We start from the raw sequence: 21,430 nt of genomic DNA, 5'->3' as shown, positions 1-21,430 counted from the left end.
GCAATGAAGGGTGTGCCCCATTTTTTTTTTCACGTCCATATCCATGTATTTAACAACCTTAAATTGTCATAAAGTCTGTCATGAAATTTAATTATTAGCTACTTAAACTAGAATAAGGACTAAACTTGGACTGTTTGCCAGATGTAAGATAATTATCCAATTTGTACAATCATTTCAACCACACCACAATGAATAATGCCAACGTGCCATGATGTACTATAATTAACATAATGTCTTGCTTACAATTGGAAATTGTTTTTAGTCTACGCTCTCTCAAGTGAATGAATCACACATCTCTTCTCACCTGACCTCTTTCTAGCCAATCATGGTTGGAGCAGGTTATGATGTTGATGTGAGGAGAAGCTTGTACTTTCTAAGACTTTACCATACATTTAGTCCTATATGCATTAACATCTATTTGGTCTCGTGGTACAATCATTTTCCTTTAAATATAATAATTATAAGCCTCTGGTACCATAGTCTTACATTTCCCAAAAGGCAATGCTGGCCAATTAAAATGTCCACAGGCTGTTGTGCTAACTGGATCCAATTAGTAGCTTCGTCATCAGGCTAATCCAGCCTAAGTAAGTGGAACTGCAGGGTCATTATGGCAAGACTGTGGTTTGTCAGTACTGCAGAACTCTAAGATCATCTTAGCTGTTGTAGTTGCTGCTAACTGATTAAGTGAAACGATACCGTCCAGCCCAGAAGCAGATCAAATTGTAGCTCTTAAACCCAACATCTGTCTGTTAGAAAAAAAGGCTGAGCTAGGGAACGGAAGCTAAGAAGGCTGTAAAGCTGGATTTTTCGGGCTGATTACATGAATATGATTTGATTTGCTTCTTTAAAAACCGTACATGCATGCTATATGTTAGAAGTCAGTGGGTTATACCAGAAAAGGATGCTTTTTACCAACAGGAAATTATTCAATTAGACATGCAGTGCATATCTAAGGATAGGTTTGGCTGGAAGTTTATCTTATTAAAACGCTTCCATGTCAATTGCATGTTGGAATGATTATTGGTCGCTGCAATCATTCCACCTGTCTGCCATTGCCATGAAAGAATCCCTGAGGCGTCTACATTGCATCTTCGTCCTTGTGGTGAAGTGTAGTTTAATAGCTGGTGTTTTGTCCTGGCATCAAACAGCAACACATGTGACCACAAGAATGTGAAGAAGCAAATAAACACTGCTCATGGAAGCACAACCAGGGAATTTTGTACTAAAAAGACAGTGACTTTGGAAGATGTGCCCCTATCTTTTACAGAGTAGATGCACTACAGGGATCACTGTTACTGATGGAAGGAATTATTACAACCTACTCACAGACATGTGAGTGGCATATCAAGAATAACTTGGATAATTCCAAACCTATTCTTTTAAATGAGCTGTATTTAACAGTCTGAACATTAATATAACAGCAAATAACTATTATCTATGTAAATATATAGGTATGTAATGTCTACCTGCAGAGAATTAAGTCACTCTCCCTAAATGTGTGTTATAATCTAAGCTTCTCCGTGCTTAGTTGACATTGCCTGCTAGCTGTGCCTGCTTTTAGTGCATGTTAATGCATGTGAGTGTGTCAGTTAAACACTGTTTGCTCTGTCAGCACTTTAGCCGTAGTTCGCACTGTTAGCTACGACCCGTCGGTTCTCCATCGATGTTTAGAGTCATTCAGAAGCCATCAAAATCCTCCCAATCTCGGATCTTGCACCTTTTTAAATGGAGAAAAAAACAGGGGCGGGGGAATCAATGAGTTGTCTGACCACTGCTTACATGTAAAAGCACATGTGCTTTGAACTCCAAATTGATTGAACAAAATTTTCCCCAAAATGAAAAGAAATTGTGGTACTTTTGGCAAAAGATTGAATGTGAACCCTTGTCTATCCAACTCTTTGTGTAACACAAAAAAAATACTCTTTCGATTCACAAAGGCGGCATTAAATATTTTGCACATATTTAGACCACTCAAAATTACGTCAAAAACTGTGATTATGCACGGTGCATTGAGTGGAATTTCCAAAAGAGAAGACGGGGAAAACTATTCTTGATTACGATTTAATATAAAGGGTGTCTGTATAGGGAGGAACAAAAGTGTATTTTGCATTGATACAAGACAGACTCTTTGTCTCTTGGCAGGGTGTGAAGTGAGGACACGTTTGTCTGTCAGTGGCCTCATTCCTTTTACGGCTTAGTTGCTTTTATAACTACATGAAAAAAGGAGTTTCTCCAGTGCAGTACATTTCAAACAATCTGTAACTTTTGAAAGACAGCTTAGCTCACCTTACCAGCCCACCTTAAAGCGAGTCAAATAGTCTTGAAGTGAACAACAGACCACCGGTGCTCTGACTCACCCATCTTAACATTCTGATCGTTCAGCTACAGGTTCAAACAAAACTCAACTCTAAATCAATCGAGTTTGAGGTCACTCGTGATGGCCTGTAAATGGTAAAAAGGCACATGTGCTACATTCAGACTGCAGGTGAGATTGTCCAATACTTTTTTTTTGAGCATTTGTGACTCAGATCTTTTTTTTGTCATAACAGAACAGCACAAATCACACGGAATCTGATCTTTTCAATTCTGGTGTGGGCCACTTTCATATGTGGTCCTAAATCAGACCCAGGTGGATCTTTTTGTGCAATGCAACCTCAGTCTGAACAGTCTTAGCAGGACTCATGCGACTTTTACGACGTCATTCATCACAATACTGCGCTGGCGGGAGTCACTCGGGGAATTAGGACGGAAGACAGATGCGATGGAAGTAGTGAGTGGGGGGGGTCATTCAACGTTATTATCTGCTCTCGTATTCGCTTTCTGACGCTGCACATCAATTTATAAATGAAACTGTAAAGGCTGACTACACAACCTCCACAATCTGACCTTGGCTTTGAACAGCCAAACAAAACAAAAGAATCTGAGCAATAAATCTGAGCAATAAATCTGAGCAATAAATCCTTTGCGGTGTAAACGTAACTCCTCATGTAGCTTCTTGTAAGCCAGTGGGATATCACCATATTTTTATTTATATTCCTCCAGACTCCAAACTGCTCCCTGTTTTATTTATTTAGTTGCATCGTCTCATGAGAACAGTGTCAAAAAGTCTCATAATATATAGACTCATAATTTTCTTCCAAATTTGAGAAAGAAGCATAGCTGTCAGAAGAGGCCTTTTGGCGGCTTGAACTGTACAGTGTAGAAAGTGTTGTTGTTTTTTGCAGAGTTTCATGCCTGATGGCACTTCAGCCAAGCATATCTTGCCAAATATAGTCACCGCCGTATGAAATAGTTATTTTTAATAGTTTGACATTTAAGCAGTAACAGATGTACCGCATGCCGGATGCTGCAATGGCCAACAATAAACGATAAGTGATTTCACTGTGCAGAGCCGGCCTCTTGTCCCTGTACAATCTGTTCTCTCATCATTCGTCCACCCGTCACGTGATCAGATTTTGACAATGCTTCAAGGAATGATACTTCTATCCACTGTTCTCCAGAACTGTAGCTCTCTCAGAGAACATTGGTGCTTAATTAGCTTTTTCCCCAGGAAATGCCTGAAAGATATGAATCTTTATATGAAGCCTACAAACTGAAAAGAAACAGACAAATGAAAAAAGAACTACTTAAGGTATGGATACACACATGAATGGCTGGTATACTTCGGATGTGGAAAAGAGAAATGTGTCTCTTTTCAGTACATCAGAACAATAGCTTTCCAACCGGCAAATGACAGTTAATTGGAGAAACCACATAAGGGCACTAAAAACTAACACACTATGATGACTGCTGTCACTACAGGGCTACTATTCAGATGTGCAGAGACTTGTCCTTTCTCCGTTTGAGGTATACCAACCATTCAATCAAGTGACAGTGCTACATTGCATCCTTTGTTCGAGACTCTATCATTTAGCCCTAATTACATTCTCTTTCTCTTAAATGACATAATAATGTTTAATTGCGTCTCAATTTGAGACCCAGTGATGTCGGGGGCGGTTGGTAGTTGATTGCAGGAACAGTCGGAATACGACGTTTCCGATGTGAGTGTTTTATAAATACCCTGCTGAGCGTGTGCAGGTTTTACAATGAATCCCGATCTCTGACAGCCAACTGGCAAGCATATTAACCTCTGAATGAACTGGCAAACAAAACTGCAGGAACACCCAGGAAGAAACACCAGGACACAGACCAAACAATCCCTATAAAACAGATATATATGTGTGTTCAGCTCACTGTAAAGTGACCGAACCATGCAGTACTTTGGAACCGAATAGGAACATTACACAGGGAATAAAATGTCATACAGCTTCATAGACCATACAGTTGATTTATCATCCCATCTAAATAATGGAAAATCAGCGTTGGCCTCTTTATAAAGTCCTGCTGCATGAATAATCTTAAACTTATTTAGTCTAATTATCATTTCTTAAGCAGGAGAAAATAATGAAATGAGTGTTCGCCACTGATTACTGCCAGCAGCTGTATCTGCTCAATTAAGTGTGATTTGTTTTGTTCAGAAGCCGATTCTTCTTCAGAACCTGAAATAATGTTATGCTGATTGTGTCACAAGGTTCATTATATTAGCAGTGGCTTACGGTACAAGGTTAACTCTGCTTTTACAATCCAATATTCGTGAGCTGCCTTCAGAGTCGGGCCCAGCTCAGATTTAAGATGGTCTTTAAACATTATATTTCCCTCCGTCATCTCCTGGAGGGTGGGATTCAGGCTCCAGGGTCCGTTTGAGTGCAGGGGAAAGTATACTGGGTGTAGGTGTCACTCTCCGATATCACGGTGCCAGAGATCCAAACAGCTCCATTTATAGAATTAGCAAAAAAAATAATCTGTTTGTTTGTTTGCTTGATTATTTTGTCTCCAGGGAACTCCCTGTAGTTCCTCCATTTACATATTCCCTTCCCTTTTAAAGAATGCAAACAGCCAGGCCTTTTTTAAACTTAGACAAAGACAGCTTAAACTTTTGATCCAATTCTGTGCAGGAAAATCATAAACTGTTCAACCTACACTGGGCACCACCCTATTGATTCTTTTCTTTGGTGAATAATCCCTGTAATTTAGTTGATGACCTAGCAATTAAGTGTTCCTTGAGGTTCCACCCTTAGAACTGTTAAACATTGACTTTAATGGAATTCCTTCGATTGTACTATTCTTGATGGATTTATGGCATCCCTCAACCTTTAAATTTAATGTTTAAATATTAATCACAGTTCACGTATGACTTCATCTTCTGATGAAGCATACAGCTGGAAGCTAGTAGGTTGAACCTGCTCCAATCTGAGTATGAGTCATTTAGCTGTCATTTGACCAAAATGGAGGTGCTGCACGTAGACGTAGGCATCGCGACGTCACCCATTGGTTTGTGGACTGCCGTTATGAGGCCATCTTGGGATACGGCCGTCGCCATCTTCTCTACCTTGGAACTGATGAACAGAAGTGACCACATGTTTTCATAGACTTCCATACAATCAGAATTTTTTTGGGGGGGCAAGTTGAAAAGCAAGGGGCATTCCAAAACGAGATGGTAAAATCACAAAATAGAATCGGCCTTGAATGTCAGACTCTGGTCAGAGAATAGATTTAACTCTGTAACCGCCACAATTTATAATCATTGTATTGATATTTTCTCAATAAGAGCTCAATATGATATGTGCATGTGTGAAGAACTATCACACATGCAGTGTTGAATGCCTCTCTCAGGTTTGTCCTTTCATTTCTTTCTTTTTAAAATGTATTTGTCCATTAAGTTGTTTTTCCATTTCTCCATCACATTTCTCTTAACTTTACAAGAATCCAAACAGGTCAGTCTTTGAACACAAACTTCATAGAAGAAATTTGTATTTTCATGACATTCCTGTTTAAACTTCATCTCCCCTCACAGAAGTCCTCAGTTTATTCAATAAAGAATTGTTCTTGATATCTAAATCCTAAATGCTTCTCTTTCACTGGAACCAGTTCACTTTTTTTTTTAAAGGATAAAATTTATTCTTAAAATTGTCAGGTTTCTTTATCTTTTATGATGTTTGCCTTGCAAATAAAAGTTGTAAACATTTTTAAATGTTTTTAAAGATCTGTGGATGTTAGGCTGAAGAATTTTTATTTTCATTTGGAAGGTAAAACAAACATGTTGTGGTTCAATATATCACCTGTCCCATCCAAGAGGAAGAGCACCCAACTGGAAGAACAGCCTTTTTGATTTTTTTTTTAACATTTCAAGGCCATGTACTTTAACAAAGTTGATCAATTTGCTCAGTACAATCCAAAGACCAAAAGTTTATTTCTTTTTTTACATGAAACAGGAAGTTGTTGTAACTTGAATGGACATTATCCAATCTGCCCTAAATTTCTCACTCTGGATAAGAGTCGAGGCCTGAAGACATTTACATGCCAGTTAAGATGGGGCGGCTGTGGCTCAGGCCGATACAGTGCGTCATCCTTTAATCAGAAGTTTGGCGGTTGATTCCCAGGAAGGAGCTACTAAACCCCATTTATCTTCCTGAGCGTTTTACAGCAGCCAACTGCTCCTAAAATGCTTAGGAAGGGTTAAATACAAAGCTCAAATGTAATGTATAAATGTTTGTGACAATTAAAATGAAGTTTAAGATTAATTTCCATGAAGCGTTTTGAATATGTATAATTTATAATAATTTATGTTTAAAAAAAAAAATCTGAAATGTCCCTTTTTTTTAGTAGAATCATCCTGTCTGTTGGAACCTAAGGAAATAAATATATATATTTTTTGTATATCTCAGAAGTGAACAGAAGTAATCAGTCTGCGATGGCTCATGTTTACATAATTGAGACCCAGATGTCTGACGGATTATATAAATCTGTCTCTTGTTTCTCAAAGATAATTCTACATTCTTCCGAAACATGTGGCCTCTGTTATGTTTTCTGTTTTTCATCCTCATAAAATTTGATCAAATAAACATGTACTGCGCGAATAGTTGCGTCTGTACACATATCAGTACACAAATTATCCAATTTTAACATTTGAATCACCAATAAAACAATTTAAAAAACACGGACAAACAAATACTTGTCTTCATAATAATGCTTGATGTCAATGCAGCTGTTATGGGAGGGGTTGTGAACTTCATTAGCAATAATTTATGGGTGCACTCTGAAGGCGCAATTTGCCTCAAAGAACATTTTTAAAGGAATAAAGACATTCAAAGTAAGTGTTTTGGTAAATTTGTATTTGTTGCATGATAAAAACACTATAAATCTTAAATAATAGGTAGAGCATTTATTTATTCCTGCATCCATAACTCACACGTTGGGTGGGATCCGCTTTTAGGCCTCACAAATGAGAAGCATGAGGCCACCAAAAAGCTGGAGTTGTGTTCGTGTTAACTCAATATAATCCCAAACAGACCTTGTTTTTGTTTTTGCTGTTTTTCCACCATATGATTTTTCTGACATGAAAAGAAATCGAGAAAGCATCACTTGGAGATTTGACAGACACAAAGCAGGCACTACTGATGTGTGACTGACACATTTTCACAAGAGAGGGAATGAATTTTCCAGTGAGTCTTTGTGCAGACGATACACATAACTCTTGTTTTTAATCCTATAACCATGTCCCTTAAGCCTTTCTAAAAAAAAATCTGTGTGTTTTAATTATGTAGTAGTAATTTTGTGGAAAATTGATGTGCATCTCAAAGAAATGATTATTGCGCAGCTTCCAAGAAAAAAAATTCTGCAAACCATGGAAACATGGTTTTAAGCAACGTTGTTTTACGCTTCGTTGTTTCAATTTTACACCTCGTTGTTTCAATTTTACACCTCATTGTTTCAATTTTACAACTCATTGTTTTAGGCCTCGTTTCTATTTTACGCCTCATTGTTTTAATTTTACGACTCGTTGTTTTAGGCCTCGTTGTTTTAGGCCTCCATGTTTTAGGCAACGTTTTAAGCAACTTTGTTTAAGTCCTCGTTGTTTAAGTCCTTGTTGTTTTACGCGACACGTTTTTATTCTGCTACGTTTTTTTCTGCTACGTTTTCCACGACACTGTTATTTTATTCAAAGGTTTTGTTTTTACATTTCGTTGTTTATGCAATGTTGTTAAGGAATGTTGTTATGCTTGTTTCTCTTGTTAAACAAGAAAGTCTGCTGAAGAGTTAAGTTAAGTTTCACAGTTATCTTACGTTTGTACGTTATCATTTTAACACAAACCATGATATATTTTCTAAGTAGTTTTCTTTTCCTCAACCAAACCAATCGTCATTGTGTGCTTCTGCAAGTGTGAAATAAGATAAGATAAGATAAGATAATCCTTTATTAGTCCCGCAGCGGGGACATGTGCAGGCTTACAGCAGCAGAGAGTAAAGTGCACACAAGAGACATAGTAAAGAAAGACAAGATAAAAATTAAAAATTAAAAATTAAAAAAAAAACAAGTATTATAAATAAGCAATAAAAACAGTAGAAAAACAACAATAACTGAAATATAATATTTACAGACCGAAAAAACTATTTTAACTATTATTGCACAGTGTAATGTATTGCACAGGTTTTTATTGTCATGTTATTATTGTCATGTGGTCATGTGGTCTGCTGGGAGCAGAGCTGGTTGTGCAGCCTGACAGCAGCAGGAAGGAAAGGACCTTCACACACCGGGGGTGAAGTAGCCTCTGTGTCCTGCATGGGGTGAGAGGTGTTGTTCATCAGGGATGACAGCTTGGCCATCACCCTCCTGTCTCCCACCATGGAGGCTGTTATTTATGGTATTTTGCGTTTAGTAACATCAACAAATTCCGCAGATTGGTGACAGGTCCACTGTATGGTTATAGGGAGGATCAGAAGCATTCCTGATGTGAGAATGTTTCGGGTTGATTGCTGTGGGCTATAATAACAAAATGGAGCCTTTATGGCACTGAGCTGTTAGAGCTGTGTTAAAGGTTAAAGTATCTGTTCAACCTGATAAATACAAATAAAACACATTTTCTTGCTCACCCCTGTTGGTATATGCTGAGACAGACACTTCTGGTTTGGTAAGCTGAGGTTTTCAAATATCCAGGTTAGAGATGTTTGCTGCCCCCCCAAAACAGTGGAGGATAATTTAGTTTTTAGCGCTTTAAGCCACGAATACAGATATTTATTCAGGAGAAATGTGTCTCTCCAGAAACAATGTCCCATGTAAACAGGATAATCCGCACTCCTAACTCCTAAACAGTTTTCATTGGAACTAACTACATCTAAAGAAACTGTTCCAAAGATAACATTCACATATTTCAAGAAAAACAAAACAAGATATTAAGACTAAAGATGGATTATATATATTAGTTTTCAGTGTGGGAAACTAGAAACTATGTTGTGACTTCTCTTGTATTAAATGTGGCAATTAATCTTTGCAGAGAACTTCTTGAACTTTCCGACAGAGTGACTTCAATGTTTGATATCTTTTCAGAGAGTAGAATGTTGTTTTGGCTGATTTTCAATTGAGTGTCGGTGTATTTTAGTTGGTGTGGAGCTGTGTCCCATTATCAAACACAGGGGTTGGTTGTTTATTTTTAAAAGGTAACATGAACTTCCCCTCTGTTTTTTCAATACCCATGGGCTTGTGTAATTCTCAGGCTGGAAGTGAGTCTCATCCTGCTCCTGGGCTTGCTGTATAGGAGCGGCACAAACACTTCCTCTGAGGAAAGAGCTGCCTTGTTGGATCTCAATTAGAATGGTACAGGTCGGTTTGATGTCATAACTTAAACAGGCAATATTTCATAATACTATAAGAGTAAAAAAAAAAAAAAAAAAAGAATCGGAAAAAAAAAATCGTAAATTAAAACTACGTTAATTAATCCCTACATAAAACACTTTCAATATATTTTTTTATGTGACGTCCATGCTCTTCATTGACCGCCATATGAATGTAATGTATAGGAGACATACTGTACCTTGCTGCAATACTGTTTCTTCACTCCTCATTCCAGTGATTCAATTGTTTGGAATATTTCATTATCTTCAAGTTGCTTTGCCTGCGAGCTTGGTGGTCTGAAGGGTTTTGCCCTGTACATACTGTCGTAAAATGCAACATGTTGGCAGAAGTTGACATGTTGACATGACACAAAGTTTTTCGCCCTGGGCCAAAACTTCACTGTAATAATTCTTTTAAAAATTCCCTTCAACCGAGCTGCACAAATCCTCTCAAAAACAAGTTTCCACTTGCAACAGTTTACATTTGAGAGGAGCTGTGTTCATGTCTGCATATAGATATAACCAAAAGAGAGGACAAAATGGAATGGAATCACCATTTATTAAACCAGGAGGAGTCTCGAGCTCAAGGTGTAGAGTGCAAACTGTATCATAGCTGCTTTACCTGACTGTTTGATTTTAAAGCATCCTATAAAAAGGGGTTTGTTTCTGTTGACTTTTTTGTTTTTTGTATCTATTTTGTGGGTTATTCTCATTCTTCTCACCAGTTCTCAACGTTTTCATATACTCTGTTAAGTGCGTCTACTTACCAGCATAATACAGTAATACAATATAACACTGACAAAATCACAGCATATAAATAAAATAGTTTGTAGTGAAAATTTGCAATAATCCCAGCCGGCATTTCATCTGTTTTTCCCTCGGACAACAGACCTGGACCCGTAAAATGGACTGGTGTTTACTCTGAAGAACCACAGCAGCGCATATGTCCATTACTATTCAAGCTACTTTTCATTGGTATTTAAATAAAAATGTATCATGCTGTTCAAAAATGTGGTACAGCCTGCTACAAAACGTTTGATTTGTTATAGTCAGATTGTTGAGAGGACTATTTTTTTTTTAATTGTCTTTCATGCTTTTGGTGTGTAGGAATTCCTCTGAACAAATGGATGTTATTTTGCATGAAGGGTTTTGCAAATAGAAGTAATGTTTTGCACATGGAGAACAAAACGCGGCACAATGGTTCAACCAGACGGACAATTGAAAAGGGAGAAGGGGACAAAGATCCCGCTGAGCAACAGTTGAATAAGAACAGAAAAAATCCCCAGTCATCACATTTAAATAGGAACAGATTCCTGTTTCAGTGTCTAGTGCACAATAGTAAAAGTTGGAATACTAACAGGTTTGTTGCTTAACTTTTGGGTTGACACAATTGGAACTAGGTAACAGAATACCAGCTGAACACACTATGGACTGACAAATCACAGTTTGAACCTCTTCTAGACTGGACTAGACTGCAGACGGCCCAAATGTAAGCACCTTTGTGGTGCAATAATGATCGAGAGTAACGTATGCTTGTCTGCAATAGAAAAGTCACCTTCAAAAGGTAATAGTATACGGGGGGGAATGGTTGCAACGGTAATCTTCACTAGTTTCAATCATTTAATTTTTCTTTTGGGGCAAAAAACGATTTCATTTGTTATGTATGAACATTTCGTTTCTGAATTAAATATATATATATTATGTTTATGAATTTATATATATGTATATTTATTCTTTTTTGGGGGGGTCTGTTTTAATACTTGAGAAAACAAGAAAAAACAACAATACAACAGGTGAATTCAAATGTTTTGCTTTTAATTATTGTTTATGGCTGTTTCGTCTTTCGCAGTTGTATTTGGCTTTCATTCAAGTGAGTTTACAGCGCCCCCTCTGGATGGCAACGTCACGCGAAGGGGCGACTTTAATTAATTGCCTCTTGTGAACCGAGGCCAGGTGAAACTGCGTTCAGCCATGGAAGATGGAGACTACAAATGTCCAGATGTAAACCACCGCTCCTCCATTGAAGGTAAGCATAACAGCTGTTTCAAATAACGTGAACACTGTATTTATATCCCGTATAGCACATTTATGGCCCCGAGGCTCTACAAACGAAAAAATGACAGCTGTGGCTTGGTTTATAATTTACTATCTGCACATCTGTTGATGTTGTAGCGCTAGATGTTGGATTGTGCCCCGGCTCGTCCTCTGTGTTGAAGCTCGCTTCCACTAATTTTGTTTTTCTCAGTGTGGTTGTGCTGTGCAAAGGATCTGGTTGTGTTTTTGTTTCTAAACTGGAAAATAAGTTTGTTTATTGTATGACAAGGGCTGCACATGAGAGCAATGTGCCAGGCGTTTATTAGATACATCAGTAGTTAATGAAGATAGAATCAAAATGAAAGAAAAAAGTTGTGCAATACTGTTTAGTAGCATAGAAGTTTTTGTTTGGCTGTCTAAGAGTTGTGTGGTAATTTTGGAGGTGTTTCTTAATATTTTTTCCTCATTTATATCAATAAGGGGGGATTAAATATTAGAAATAAACTGGCAACTTGAGGAATTTTTATACGATAAGAAGATAGGCAGGCCATATATCTCTCCACTTCATTCTTTCACCTTAGTGTTTGTGTTGTCAGATTAACTCGTGGTTAATTCAAGGTAATTCGTCATTAAGCAGAAACATCTGTAGTTTATTTAAGTTTTTATGGGTTTTTATTAAGGTTGTGTTGTCATTTTGAAGGCTGGAGTTTGTGGTGCTATTTTCACTGAGAGGTGTATTATTTTGTCCGCATCAGTCATCTCCATAAGGGGAGGCTAAATATTAGAAATAAACTTGTATATTTTTATATGACAAGAAGAAAGGTAAGAGATATATATATCTCTCCACTTGTCGTCATTCACTCTTCTAGCTGTTTTTGCTGTCAGATTAACTCATGGTTAATTCAAGGTAATTAGTAATTAAGCAGAAACATGTTGCTATGGATACCAGTTGTTTATTTAACCGTGTTCAGTGATTTTTGTATTGTTGTCCTGTTAAAGGATTTTCAGACAACCAATCGAGAACATGTATTTTCCTCAAATATGACAAATTATCAAAACTCGTTCAAAAAGTGTGAATACTTTACAGACTGAATTCCTTCACTGAGTTATGACTCCTTTTCAGTTGAATTAACTGCATTTAGTGAATACCTGAGAGGAAGCAGCCCATGATAAGTGGATAGACTTTGATTTTTAAATGAACATTTGGACAGTACTTCTTGAAGATGGAAGACACAACATTCTGAGTTTACAGAAAGCAGAGCAGAGTTTGTGACTAGTTATGCAGCACTCACACCGTGGTGACAGCCGGCTTCTCTTACCGCTGCTTTTGTGTTTGAAAGGCATGACTGCTTACAGATGTGGTCAGCTTGTCAGTCTCGACATATTTTGCATAATACACATAAAAAGACTTTACATTGGACAACATCAACACATATTACCTAGCGATCATAAGTGCTTATGTGTATGACAAAATACCAAAAAAAGAAAATAGGATATTATTAATTTAATTCAAAAGTTTTTTTTTTTAATAATTGAATTATAGTTTTTATTGTTTAAGTACAATAAGAATATAATTATATATAAATGATATATAATTCTTTACTCTGACACACACACACACACACACTGACTTTGGCTCCGTACAGCGTGAGACACACATCATGGCAGAAAGAACAAAAAGATCCAAAGAATGGCCACATGTCACTCAAGTAGATGCTGAGAACTCGTTCGTTGTCGCAAATGCAACAACACCTTCAGGAGTAAGAGAAGTACCAGCAATTCATCGCAACAAGCGGAACATAAATCTGCAGAAATGCACGCTTTCCCTCGTCCTCTGCAGTTGATGTCAGCGATGCCATACAGAGTTTGATCATAAGAACAGGCTAATAAATAAAAGCTAATCACTTAGCAATTTTTTTCTTATATTGCTGCTCACAAAAGACTATTTATTTACCTACAAGAATATAAAAGCAATGTAGATTGTTTTATTAATTGTCTTTTTTTTCTCACAATATAACCAAAAAGAACCGATAACAGTATCAATAAGGAACCGAACTGATAAGCAGTATTGATAAGAGTACTAGTATCCAGAAAATCCAACCAATACCAATCCCTAATTAATATGAGTACTTCTTTTTTTGAAAACGGGTGTATTCTCAACCCAGTGCAGTCTATATTTATGGGAATGATTATCACTAAGGCCAAAGAAAGTAACACAATATCGATCACGTTTATGATATTGTCTTATCAATTTCTGAATCCATAGTAAATCTGTTTGTGCAGACGACCTCCCGGTGCATGTTTGAGCTTAATTGATTTTTAGTTTCACGTGATTCAGCGAGACAGACTATTGGGCACCAAGTGGAGTTAACCGACATTCCACTCTGTGACATTATTCAACTTGACTTTAGGTCGATAGTAAAATGACACAGTCAGTGAAGAGTGTTCATCTGCTTTGTCTCAAAAGTGCTGATTAATGATCACCTACAGTGTGATGAAAGAGAGAAACACTTAGCTGATTCATGTGTTTTGTCTTAAATAAATGTCGAGCATTTTCCCAAGAATTGTGGCTTCTGTGCGTCTATAAATGAAGTACCTGTCAGAGTGCAGTAGTCACATGTCAGTGGATCTTTTTTTTGGGGGGGGGAATATATATCTAATGATATGCTGCACAGATTCTTTGTTTGTCATAATCTTCTTGAACTTCAATTGTCTTGCATGAAGTCAGGAACAATGCCTGCACATACCTGTTTATATTTGATGAATCGTCTCTTTTTTGAGCTCCATATATGTCGTCTTATTTGTTGTTTTTTTTCTATTGTTATCTAATAGAAGTCCTCGGGCAACTTTTTGTCATCACTGTTTTTTCGTTTACTCGCTTTTAGACAACATAAAAAAAGGGATATTCACATTTCCCAGAGTTCACCTTGTATGTTTTGTCCTATTAGCACTGTAAACCCAAAGATAACCCATTTATACTGAGTGCTTTTGAGCAAGTCTTTTCTGTCTGATCACAGCTGGGTCTGTTTAAAAGTAGAACAATAATCATTGCCAAACAAACAAAGTATCAAACACAGCGCCCACTTACAAATAAATAATAATAATTACAACATAAATGAAATTAGAAATAAAGAAACACTTAATTAATTTAAATACATGAATAAACAACAATTTAAATAGAAATGTAATAAATGAATAATTAAAACAACTATTTTTCTGTTTTTACCTCTGGTTGCACTACTTAATCCTTTGAGGCATCACACTAACAAAGTTTAAAGCAGAATTCTGCTGATGGTGCATGTCCTCCGGCCTCGCACACCATGCTCAGAGATCTTTGTCTTTGCGTTGCAGTGTGAAGTCTACCACCTAGGGTCAGACGGAGCCGAGCACCCAGGTGGCAACCTTGGCATTAAAGGGGACAAGGTGAGAAGTCATGTTAGCTCAAGGACTTAAAAGACCTTTTGCTTGGCAGACTTCACTCACACTCGAATGGTCAATCGTTTGCCGTCCCAAAATATACTTATGGACTTTGTTTGCCATGAGCCACACATGAACTGGGGTCAAAGGTACCAGGCCGGGTAAATAAACAGGGGCGACAACAGTGGCCTTTCACCATTCAAGCAAAACTACTGTTTGATGGTTGCTGGGAAACTGAACTGCAGACCTCCAGCAGACACCCTAGCAACTCCTTCCAGAGTGACCCTCTAACCCACAGCAACCTGAGGGGGTTTGAAACATCCATGTCAGGTCAGGCTTGAATCAGTCTTTGTAAAAATGACGCAATGCTAAATTCAGTTTAGTAATATTTGTATAAACTGAAAAAGCTTTAATTCTTTTTTCTCCCGTTTTCATTTTTTAAGCTGACATATGGCTGCAAAGCATCTTAATTACTCAAAATATAGGATGACTAAAAAGTGTCCACCGTGTTTTAAGTTTCGGCCTGGTTCCAACATTTAAAAGTTAGTATTATAATAATAATAATAATGGATTTTATTTATATAGCACACTTTAAAATACAAAGAAATCTCAAGGTGCTGCACAGGGTAAAACAATCACAATAATCAAATATAATAATAAAACGCTAAAAACAAACAAAAAATAAAATAAGAATTTAAATAAATGAATTAATTTAATCATAATGAAATCTAAGAATATCTATTAAAACTGAACAAGCCATGCTGCCAATAAAACACATCATATTCCTGAGTGAAGTTCATAAAGAATGCAGATCAGCCTCCATATCGGTCATTCTTTACGTCTTCTGTCCTCCACATCCTGATGATTTAAACAACCGCCTGCAGGGACCGCTGGTAGACGGAAGAGCCTCTGGTGTTTCTCAGCCAGCAGCTGCGTTTCCAAGAATTTTTATGAGCAATATTAAGATATGTGGCCGAATAAGGTCAACAGTTAGACACCATACACACAGCTCTTGTTTAAGCTTGTTTGTAATAATAATTTACGAGTATTGGATGAGATCCTGCAGACAGAGCGGATTTAAATATCACGCTCCTACTTGTTGACATCATGTTTCTACACCTTGTATTGATTGAAGTGTCTCTTCAGTGTCTCCACAGCGGCCTCTCTGCTGTTCGCTCTACTAAGATCAAAATAAACTTTCAATTTCGACCTTCTAAGTCAAGAGTAGGATCAACGTTTCTCCCTGTTTTTTTTGCCACCATCCGCATTCCTGCATGCCACTTGAAAAACGACACAGCATGGGCACCGCGGCTGTCAGAGATGACTGATGAACAACAAAACCAGAAAGTCCTCCTGCTTCACCGAAGTCACCGGTGTGGCAACATTTCTCGTTTGCGGTGAGTCTCGTAAACGGCGAATGCTTCAGTGACAGAAGCAATACAGTTTGTTCCAGTGGATCGCTTTGGACGGTAAAGCATGTGGGCGCCAACAGCAACTTCCAGGTGCATTCAGGTTTACCTCGTAAACTCTGAGAAACTCAAACAGGTTTTTGGTTTAGCACATATACGAGGATGAGGGAGGCAGAACACCGATTAACTATTTCACTTCCACACAGTGTCCGTGGAACAGACCGCCATTCCGTTTCATCGCGGAACCACTTGTCTACATTTTGGCAGCCATGTTAACAGGTTAGAGCCGCCACACAGCCCACGTGAGCATTCACTGAACTGCTGTGCATGTGGCGTCCACACAGAGAGCCTTGCTGCTGTAGTGATATCCGATTCATCTACGCTGCGTATTTTCAAACACTTTCTTCAAGTGGGTCAAGATGTAAAAGATTATGAGAAGGCCTTCTGTAATTATTATGTCTGCTGTGGTGAAAAGAGGTAAAAGAGGTATTTGAAACATTTTTTTTCTTCTTTATTGCCAAGATCCAGTTTGCTCAGCAGTGCAGTTCACTAATAACTTAGAACAACAGCATGGCTGTAACTACTGACTATAAAAAGAATCACATTACATTATGGGGCAGGCCTCTTCTCCCAAAGCACCTGTTGGTCTATACCTCATTTTGATTCTCATTTGGAGCCAATAAACACATTTATTTTAATAAATACTTTCTTAAGATATGTTCCTTTAACTTGCCTAAATAGTTAAAATTGGTGGAATCATGTTTTGTCTGAATATATCATTTTTATTCTGCAATACCGTGATATAATACCGTCATCGCAAAACCCCCAAAAATACTGTGATATCAATTTTAGGTCAAATTAGCCACCACTGCCCTCCTAACATCTACTGGATCTTCTTTTTGTTGTTTAACAGTTTGACTGATGAAAAAAAGTGATTGCTTAAGTCCTTCCTACCAGACTCAACCTTTTCTTAAAGTACATGTCCAATGATTTTCACCCACAGTGAGAATGTACAAGCATTCAGGTGTCAAACTTTCCACGTTTTCATCTCTGCAATTGTAATTCAGGTAGGCTACTTTCTTCCACATCTGTCTGCCAATACACCAGATGTGGTAGTTGGTGAATGAAGAGTCTGAACAAGTGTGTGTGGCGGTCGATGTGTCCTTGGGCAAGACACTTAACCCCAAGTTGCTCCTGAAGGCTTGCCATCGGTGTGGACTGGATGTTGCATGAATGTTAGTTAGAGTCTGATGGTGGCACCTTGCATGGTAGCCTGTCATCAGTGTGTGAATGGGTGAATGATATGTAATATACTACTGACTGTAAGTCGCTTTGGATAAAAGCGTCTGCTAAATGACTGTAATGTAATGTAATGTAATGTGTGTGTTTTAAGAGGTGGCCTGCACCTTGGTTGTAGCCAAGAGGAAGCCTTCTAAATACCGGCCACTCCTAAATACCATCTGAGGGCCGTGTTATCGCTGCAGACTCGTTGTTTTCTTATTTGGCAGCCAGACACACTCACAGGTTAATAATGTGCTTCCTAACTGTGAGCAAAGTTTATGGAAGGCCATTTCCTGTGTCAACATGACGACGCCCTCGAGCACAAAGCCAGGCAAATAAAAAAATGATTCTCACAGTTTGGTGTGGACTAAATTGACTTGCCTGCACAGAGATGTGACCTCAACCCCATCCAACACCTTTGGAATGATCTGGAACCCCCGACTACATGCAATGCCTTATCACCCAACATCAGAAAAAAACATCAGAAAAAGTGTGCATATAGTGTTTTTGGCTGTTGCTTGATATCCTCTGAAGTCATCTTGTCAAAAGTGCATCAAAAGCGCGGGATTTTGATGTTAGGTTATTGCAACAGCCCCAATGGAAGCCAATTCAAATGGACTAAAAGGCAAGTTATGCCCTATGTTGTGGTTTGGAGTCAGTCTGCAACATTCCTCATTAGTTGGTTATGTGCTGTTCAGACAGGTAAACAAAGACTAACAGTAGTCAATTCTGGAAAAGATAAAAGTAAAAAGACTTTCTCCAAGTCATAAGATTCTAAAAAGAAAAAGCAACAACTAATTGTTTAACTATTCTGATTCGATTAAGACATTGCTTTGGCATGAATGATTTTGACTTGAATTGGTCCAGTACTCACTGATACAGAGCAGTGTTTCACATCCTGCCTTTTGCCTGCTCAAACAAGCTGCAGGAGAAGGCGATCATGTGCTGCAGTGGAGATAATATATGCAGAGTAGCCCAGTCTGAAACTAAACGGCATTTATTGATCAGCCACCGGTCCAAACTCGCATGTATCAAATTTTCTTGCTGGTTAAATTCACACATTTGCTGCATGATGGTTTTACATAGAAATAGAAATCGTTGTTGTGGAAGTTCTTCAGCGTGAGGGAACGAGTCTTGTTAATAGTAGTATTAATGATGCATTATGAGCTGCACAGACGTATTGTAAACGGGTCATAATTCATATTCCCTGTTGGTTCTCAAATCTGGAACAGTACAGTTCCTAGTGGGACTTTAGTTTACCTTTCTGGTGTAGTGTTTTTAGCTATTGCTGCTGTGTGAGCCCAATGAGTGATGAGTCATAAAAACGAACATTTCTGATTAATAGCAGGTGGGTTGCGGGTGGGTTGCGGGTGGGCGAAAGAACACATCATTAACGAGGAAAGCAGTAAAACAATACTTTACAAGATTTCTTAGATGTTTCACTAGAAACCTGACAGTTGAACGAGAGGAGAGTGCCACAGTCCGTTTCCCATACCGGGATCCAGACCTGGTTAGGTCCCCCGAAAGAATTCTAACGCCATAACTCCACTATTTAATTGGTCGTGCATGGCTCCATCCTCTCGAAAAGACATATAATATCTGGGCGACCCGCCTAAGTAAAGTCTCTGAGTGGGAAACAACGATTGATTGATGCAAGGTTGCACCAGCCACCCTCCAGAGTTTTGAAATGCCTTTTAAAATAGCAACAGTAATAGTGGATCGTAAAAAAATGGACAGGACAGCACGTTGTTGTCTGGATTTCTTGTTGACGAAGGCGGCAAAGGCTAGAGAACGTGGGTGGCCTAGAAAGCTTTTGTGTCCTTTAGAGTGCCGTGTTGTTCCAAGATGAAAAAACACAAAGGTTGTGACAAAAAACAGTGTCTATGTGGCACAGGAATAAACAGAAAAGGCTCACTTGCAGATGTGCATCTTCCTGTGCACGTTCTACTCTCCTGGTTTATTTATTTTTTTACAAAAACGCCTTAAAGCCCTTCCATACAGGTGTGTCTTGTGTTGGTCCAGTCACAGCCACCATGCAGCACACATTTACTGTGGGTGGACATCTTTGAGTCTGGTCCTGAGGGGGGGTCTACACCTATAAAAGTGATGAATGCATCCTTTTTTTTCACCTACCAGCATGAGGGCAGAACAGATTCACACATCCGCTGTCAGGACTGGCGCAGTGAAATGAATGACTGAGGCTGAACTAAGCTGAGGGCTGTAAATCAAACCAAATAACCAATTCATACCCATAAAACGTATTGATCTTGGCAGTGATTAATGTCTTTCAATTTCTTCAAACCTTGAAACCATGACTCTTTCTTGGAATACATCCCACTCCATCATAGGAACCTCATTGTTCAGTTTTAGCTAAGACGTTGACAAAGCGTGGAGTTGGTTGCACCCACGGCTTACATCTGTGCTCTCCAGAAGGCTCCGGGGGGGATTCAACGCTCTGAAATCTTCCAGGCTTCCCATCTGTTGGAATCTGCTCTCCAGGTCTTCAACCAGCAGGGCAATGAAGCGATCCGTGAACATTATCATTTACTTGAAAGAACTCTTACAGTTTACATCGACTAAAGCAACATTTCAGTCATTATTAAATATTGGAAGGTCAACGATACGAATGTAACTTTGAAATGTTTGGTACAGCCCAAGTTTCGGATAGGATTTGTGATATTAAAGAATATATAACGTTAAATTAAATGAAATAAATAAAATGTGAACACTCTTTTATAAATTGTAGAAAGCTTCGCCCCAATCAGACACTGAGCCACGCCTCCCCCCCGGCAATAGGCGATCTGGAGTACCCACGATTGGACGATATGAAAATAGAAACAATCACCCAAATGAGTGTCATTGAAAGAGGGAGTAAGTACATCCCCGTAGACTTCCATAGTAATCTGAAAAGGTTCAAATAACGCGTGTCATTGAGCAATCAATTGTACCAATCCCTTTGATTTCCTCTGTTTCTTTAGTAGGTTTGCTCCTACAGTTAAAAAAAACCCAAAAAACTATACATTGCGGCCAAGAAACTGGCTGCTATTATGTGGAAACAACCCTGACCAGCAACCGCAAATCAAGAGGGGCCTGGTTTTGATTCCTGGACGGCCCTTCAGTGTGGGGTTTGCATATTCTCACCATTTCTGCGTGTGTTCCCTTCGGGTTCTCCAGGTTCCTCCTAAAGTCCAAAGACATGCAGCTTAGGTTAATTGATGAAGGTAAACGGCCCGCAGGTTGTGAACGTAAGCGTGAATGGTCGTCGAAAGGTGGATGTGGCACACAGATCTCACACACAGCTCAGGGTTACCCAAGACTGGCTTGTATTGAACAAAGGATTTGTCATTTGGCAGCTTCGGCACTTGTATCCTAGCGTCGCTCTCCAAGCGAGCTGGGAGGAGAAGAGACGCTAGTGAGGGAAGCGAGCAGACAGGTTAGCGTAATGAAAAACAGCCCTGATCAGGTTACTGTTTGGCAGCCGCTTGTCCCGGGGTGAGAGGAAGGAGCGAGGGTTGTGTCCTGCTTTCATTTTGCTCTCAGCGTTTGTTGTCTGTTACTTTGCTGTGGCTTGTGTTATATTG

The sequence above is a fragment of the Anoplopoma fimbria genome, chromosome 19 (assembly GCF_027596085.1).
Source record: "Anoplopoma fimbria isolate UVic2021 breed Golden Eagle Sablefish chromosome 19, Afim_UVic_2022, whole genome shotgun sequence".
NCBI classification, from domain to species: domain Eukaryota; kingdom Metazoa; phylum Chordata; class Actinopteri; order Perciformes; family Anoplopomatidae; genus Anoplopoma; species Anoplopoma fimbria.
This window is presented reverse-complemented; position numbering follows the sequence as displayed.